General features: G+C 39.9%; 1 non-coding gene across 1 annotated transcript; it reads left to right on the top strand.

Annotated features, from left to right (window-relative positions):
• Positions 1 to 4,985: 4,985 nt before the first annotated feature.
• TRNAL-AAG lies at positions 4,986 to 5,067 on the top strand. Its single transcript has one exon. It is a non-coding gene; the product is annotated as a tRNA-Leu (tRNA).
• Positions 5,068 to 7,121: the final 2,054 nt, after the last annotated feature.

The following is a 7,121-nucleotide window of genomic DNA, read 5'->3' as shown; positions in this document are numbered from 1 at the left end:
ACAAGGAAATGTTATGAATATATTTCACCAATAACTTTGAAAACATAGATGAAATGGAAAAACTCCTTGAAAGACACAAAGTGTATCCAAGAAGAAATAGATAATCTAAATAGCCCTGTATCGATTAAATAAATGAAATCCATGCTTTATAACATTCTTACAAAGAAATAAAATCTGGCCCAGATGGCTTCAAGTAAATTCTACCAACTATTTAAGCAATAAATAATATCAATTTTATACAACTTATTTCAGAAAGCAAAAGAGGAGGCCACACATCTGAACTTCCTTATCAGGCCAGCATTACCCTAATATCAAAACCAGACAAAGCCATACAAGGAATGAAACTGCAAACCAGTGTTCCTCATAAGAAGAAAAAAATCCTTAAAAATTTAGCAAATCAAATTCAACCATTTATAAAATGGTAACACATCATGACCAAGCAGGAAATTCCTGGGATTAAACTCCAAGAATCCAAAGTTAGTGAAACATTCAAAGGAAAGAAAAATTGGATTTTAAAACAAAAAGATACCTTTTACAAGAGCTTCAGAACTATGAAATACTTAAAGGTAAGTTAAAAAATGTGTGTAAGACCTGCACACTGAAAAACTACAAAAGATAACTGAGAGGAATTAAAGAATACTTAAATGAATGGGAGAAATACCATTGTCACTGGATGGAGGATAACAAACAGCGTAACACAGTCTACCACCAGAAGCAATAGTCCAGGATGTCAATCTACTACATAGATTGTTTTGGTTTTTTGTTTGTTTTTGTTGTTGTTATTGCTTGCTTGTTTTTTTGAGACAGGGTCTCACTCTGTCACCCAGGCTGGAGTGCAGTGGCTCAATTGTGGCTCCCTGCAGCCTTGACCTCCAAACACTGTGACTGGATATACTGAGATTGGGATTCCTCGGGGGTAGCCACATCAGGCAACCATACTTCCAAAGTCAACATTGCCCAGCATGTATTGCAATGCCATGTTTCCCTTTCATTGGCGGGCACTACTTAAGGCCCAAATACTTTCATTAAGCAGGAGTACTACCCTTCGTTGAGTTGTCCTTCCTGATGGTCCTTTTGTAGTTGTTGCTTGAGTTATTCATTCTAGTGCTTTAACACCACCCCTCCCACTCTGGGTGCCTGGAAGTGATGGAGAAGATCAAGTTCATTGTACACCATAGAAACATGCCCATTGCTGCATTATCTGGGCTGTGAAGAAGGTGCCTTGGTCAGATTAGAGTCTGAATGGATATCTGAACACATGGCAGATGTGTTTCTCCAATATTTCAAATTTGTTCTTCTTTAATGTTGTGTAGTTATTCTGTATCTTTTGCCTTTCTATATACACTTTATGATCTATTTGTCAATATCCACAAATAACTGACTGAAATGTTGATTGGGATTATGTTGTCTCTATAGATCAAATTGGGAAAAACTGATACCTTGATAATATTGAGTCCCCCTAACCATTCAAAGGGAATATCTCTCCATATTTCCTTTGATTTCACCATGTTGGCCTGGCTGTTCAATTATCCGTCCAACAGTCACTGGACCATATGGCTGGCCCATTTATAACAGCCCATGAGTCTATAAATAAGTAGCAGGGAGTTGCTGTTGTAGTGGCCTGCACAGCCATGAGTACCTCACAGAGTTCAGCACATTGGACAGAGGGTCCTCATCCACTCTTAGTCAAAATGTGGCCACCATTGGGGTGGAGGACCACTCTTCTTGCATGTGTCCTGACTTTACTCCCTCCAGAAAGAACAATTAGGGGTGGGGCCACAGTCTCCTGGTTTTTGCTATGGTTGAGTGACTCTACATACCAACAAGGGTTGAAGGGGAGAAAGGAGTGGGGGTTCAGATGTTTATGGGGTTTCTGGACACTGAGATTTTAAAGACAAGAATCCCGACTTCTCACAAGGGTAGAGGTAAGCCGATAGCATTGGAGGGCTTCAGGATTGACACCATGAACCATGCCAGGCAGGTGCTTATATGCTATGTGTGGGGCCCTGCCTTTGAGGAGGATCTTGTCTTATAAAAGCCTCCAAGGTCACTGGGACAGGACCATGTTGTTCACATCTTGTCAGGAAGCAGGATCCTATTTCCACCTGTCTATTGCCTTCACACACAAGACAGTTATGACTTCATGGACAGTTTTCTAGAGGGGTCTTCCTCTTGGGGAAGCCACCCACAGTAGGGAATACAGCCCTCTTGTTCCTATCAAAGCAAACTAAGAATGGGATAGGTTTATCTCAATCTCTGTCCTGCTGGTTCTGTCATTGGGTGAAGGCAAAACTAAAGCTGCAACACTGGGTTATGGTTAGTTTTCTCAAACTGCGCCAGTCGGGTGACATTGAGTTTGTACTCCCCATCACCAAACAGACACATCGACCAGGCTGCATGAGACTCCCCAGAGTTAGAGAAGATGTGACAGCAGAAGCAGAGATCAGTGATGCAGCCGTGAGTCAAGCAATGTGGCAAGGAATGGATTCTTCCCTAGAACCTCCAGAAGGAAAGCAGCTCTGTCACACATTGATTATCTCCCTAAGACCCATTTTAAACTTCTGACCTCCAGAAATTTAAGATAATGCATTTGTGTTATTTTAAGCCACTAAATTCATGGTAATTTTCAAAAGCTGCCATAGGCAACTAATAAAGATGTATGGTATTTGGTACAGACTGTAGTATTGTATAATACTGCCGTCAGTGCATTAAAATAGCATCTAACTCACAAAGGAAGTTGGTAGGGTTCTTGAGGGACTGGAGCCTCATTTTTCAGTCATGTTGTCTGTCAGTGATCCAGGAATCCAGATTTCATACAGAAAAGCTTAATGGGTGGAATTTTTCTTTCTCAAGCAGAAGTATATGGAAATTACAAAATCACCATGCCTTCTCTGAGGTTGAAGCTCAGGACCTTCAGATTATGAGACTGATGTGCTGCCTCCTGCACTAAGAAGGCACTCCTAACTGTCTTAGCAAATCCATTAATTATACTCTTTCAAGTTTATGTGAACTTTCTGAAAAGTTAGATTTTCAAAATAGAGTGTAAAATGAGAATGTATGCTATGTCATGTGTTTACTTCCTTCCAAGTATGTCATATGACTTATAAAAATCATCTCAGGACTTTCCCCTTGATTAAATAAATGTACAACACAGTGGATTTTCTCACTGTGCCTTAAACACCACTTTCTGCTGGGAGATGTTAGACTTCATTAGATTGCACACTACCCCCCACCACAACATGTGTAAAGATGTTAGTAGAAGGTGACGTACAGACGCAAGGGGACTGAGCTGGGTCCACAGCCTGAAGACTCCCAGCCGGAAGCAATGACTGACACAGAAAGCAGATAAGCTCTAATGAAATCATAGCTGCAGGCTCGCCTGGGTCTGAAGCTGCACCTTCTTGCCTGCCAAAGTTCTCCTTAAAATCAATGTCCCTAACCTTGTCACCTGAAGGATCTTCACAGGTCTAGAACTCCAGAATAGCATAAATAGAGGTGAGACAAGGGGGAAGAGATGAGGTGAAATGATTGAGAAGGGAGAAACAATATACAAGATAAAGCAATCTGACAAAGTGAAAATTGTCCAACGTTTGAAATTGTAGGGTTGAGGTGTAAATTTTCTATGTGCCATCTTAATTTAGGAAAAATAACTCACTCGACTCTCTTGTAAATATGTTACTTTAAAAAACTTCATTACCTGTGAAATGAGATATCTCACTGTGTCGTTCAAGAGACTGAGTACTTGATATAAAAAATTGTTCAGTGAATGCTAATACGTGATACAAATTCTGATAGTGAACTATACTGAGTGCTTACTATGAGCCAGGTGCAGTTTTAAGCAATTTACATGCATTTGCTAAAAACAAAAATTCTGCTTTTTTTTTAACTCTTTCTTTTATTTCAACAGGTTTTGGGGGAAACGGGTGGTGTTTGGCTATATGACTAGGTTATTTAGTGGTGGTTTCTGAGACTCTGGTGCATTTGTCACCAGAGCAGTGTACATTGTACCCAATATATGGTCTTTTATCCCTCACCCCTCTCCCACCCTTTCCCCCCGAGCCCCCAAATCCATTGTATCAAAACATTCTGCTATAATTTTTAAAGGCAAGTTTTATTGTCTTGGTTTTACATATGAGGAAAGTGAGATCCAGTGAGCTTAAGTGCCTTGCCAATGACCCTGCAGCTATTAAGTGGAGCTGCTGGCATTTGAAATAGTCGAACTGGGGCTCCTTTAAAAAGGGGCAGCATCTAACGGGACAGGTGAGACTAAATAAGAAGATGAGCGGCCTTGGGGCTGCAACAGGGGAGAAGAGGTCGGAGTGCCAGCCCAGACGGCGTTTGTGGGGTTGCAGTGAGCAGGCGACACATTCTCTTAGGGTCCGGAGAGGGTGTGATGCTCCGCACCAAATACAAACTGGTCCTTGCCCTGAACTTTGAAAACTAAGGTCATGAACACATTCAGCAAAAAAAAGCAGGTCTGTTTGCATAGTTCTTTCCACCCCTTTCACAAGAGGAAATCACGCACAGACACATAAACCAAGACGCGAGTTCCGGGTGGATCCGGATGAGAGCTCCTCTGTTTTCTGGTTGCAAACGTTAAAAATAACATCTTGCTCCAGACCCCCAAACGCAGCTGACAAACTGGAGACTCTATCTCAGAGTCCTCAGAGTCCCCGTGCTGCGTCGGCCTAGGCGGTGATTTCTAATCATGTTCTTAAGAACCGATTCTCTTGAGATTTGTTGGATATTAGGTACCGGTTTCCTGTCCTTTTACTCTCAGGTATTAGAAACAGGACGGGAAGCAAATACAAATCTCAGATGCAGGACAAGGGACTGGGACAAGGAACCTATTTACAGATTTTATCGGTGGTTGAGACCACTACAGAATCATTTGTATAGAAATGCTCTGAGAAGAAAGTAATAAAACGCAGAATAATCTTGTGTCTCTTAAATCATTAAGATGAGTTCTGAGAGCCTACTGGTGTGGTAGCGTGGCCGAGCGGTCTAAGGCGCTGGATTAAGGTTCCAGTCTCTTCGGGGGCGTGGGTTCGAATCCCACCGCTGCCAAATTTATTGCAAAATGACTACGGATATCTAAAGCTCATCGAGGTTTGCAAGAGAAACGTTTTCCACTGCGAGCTCAAGTTAGGTGTTTAATCCTGATAATGGTAGGTTGAAAACCAAATAGTAGCTGTAAAATCAGACTGCCATCAGTCATATATAAGACTTCATGTCCAAGGGAGTATGTTCCTTTTTATGTTTTAAAAATGTTCATACAAAAAGTACAACTCACATGATTCAAAATTACAAAAATTTAAGAGTACGTACATAATGATAGTCTATTTGTGTACCCACCCCATCCTACCAGACACCCAATTCTGGCCCCTCGGGCAACCAGCCATATTAAAATCTGGAGTTCTATTCAAGGCATATTCTTTGCATATACAAGCCAATAGAAACACTATTTTTTTTCCACTATAAATATGCTTTCCAAACCCATTCTATTACACCTTGCCTTTTTCACTCTATGTATGTTGCAGTAATTTCCATGTCAACAAAGAAAGAGCCTCTTCCCTCTTTGTGTTGTCTGCATAGCATTCAGTTTTATGAATGTATCTGAATTTATTTCAGCAGCCTTTTTTAACAATATAAATGACGTTGCAATAAATTAACTTGTATAGCCACATTTAATAGGTGCATGGGATTAGAAAACTTTCTAAGAGTGCAATCGCTAAATCAAAACATATGTGTGTGATGATGATTTCGGTAGCTCTTGCCTCATTCTCCTTCCCTAAATATTACAAATTTATTCTCCTATAGGACCCAGAAAGAACCTGTTTCCTCAACACTGTTACCAGCACAGAACATTGTAATAATGACAATTATCAGTCATTTAGCTCCAACTAAGCCCCAGATATTGTCATAAATTCTTAACATATATTGAGTCATATAATAATCTCAATAATATATAAGGAAGTTCATATAATCCACATTTTACAGAAAAGAAAATTGGAGTTGTAATCAATTAATCACATAACCGCAGTCATCTAAATCACATAGTTTGTAGACGGAGGAATAAGGATGTCAATGCCTGTGACTGAATGAAAAATGTTCCCAAAAGATATGATATACACATTCTAATTCCTGGAATCTCTGAATATTACCTTATTTTGCACAGAACCCCAAAAATGGGGTCTTTGGAGAATAAGTTAAATATGAGGAAATTATCCTGGATTATCCGAGTGGAGCTCAAATACCATCACAAATGCCTTTAATAGAGGCACAGGGAGATTATACAGTGACAGAATAGGAGAAGGCAATGTGACCACAGGGACACAGATAGGAGTGATGCCACCACAAGCCAAGGAATGCGGGCAGTCACCAGAGGCTGGGAAAAGGCAAGGACATATTCTTCCCTAGAGCCTCTGGAGGGAGCACAGCCCTGCCAACACCTTGATTTCAGACCGGTGATACTGATTTTGGACTTTTGGCCTCCAGAAATGTGAGAGAAGAAGTCACTTATTTTAGGCCACCAAGTTTGTGGTACTGTGATTTGTTACAGAAGCTACAGAAAACGAATTCAACATCTTTAAGTACTGTTCGGCAGCACTACCACAAACAACTGTTTTTGTTTTGCTGTTGTTTGCCAATCTGATAGGTTAAAGACATTATCTCACCGTATTTCTATAGTTTCATTTTTAAGCTTCCTTTACTTCTTACTTCTGTGCTGCTTTTAGTATTAAATAGGTTGTACCAACTGGCGACAACAGATTATGTTGTGTCTGCTGTCAACCTTATCTCAGGCAACAGATAGAAATGAAGAAAATTAACTCTTTAAAACATAAGTTACAAATATCTTCCCCCCAGTTTTACTTGATGTTTTGTCACTTTGTTTATGCCTTTTTTGAGGGGATGAGAGTACATCCCAGTGGAATTTTAAAAATGTTGTTTAATGCAGTGAATTATGTTAAACTCTTATTGTCTCTGAGTTTTGTGTAAAAAATTAGTTTTCTGTACCAAAGTTATATAAAATTTCTCTCTTGGCATTTCTAGTAATTATAATTGTGGGTTTTTTTTTTTCATTTTTTACTTTTACAATTTGCCTGTATTTGGAATTTATT

This window comes from Trachypithecus francoisi, unplaced genomic scaffold (genome assembly GCF_009764315.1).
Source record: "Trachypithecus francoisi isolate TF-2019V2 unplaced genomic scaffold, Tfra_2.0 Lachesis_group10, whole genome shotgun sequence".
In the NCBI taxonomy this organism is placed as follows: Eukaryota; Metazoa; Chordata; class Mammalia; order Primates; family Cercopithecidae; genus Trachypithecus; species Trachypithecus francoisi.
This window is presented reverse-complemented; position numbering and strand designations above follow the sequence as displayed.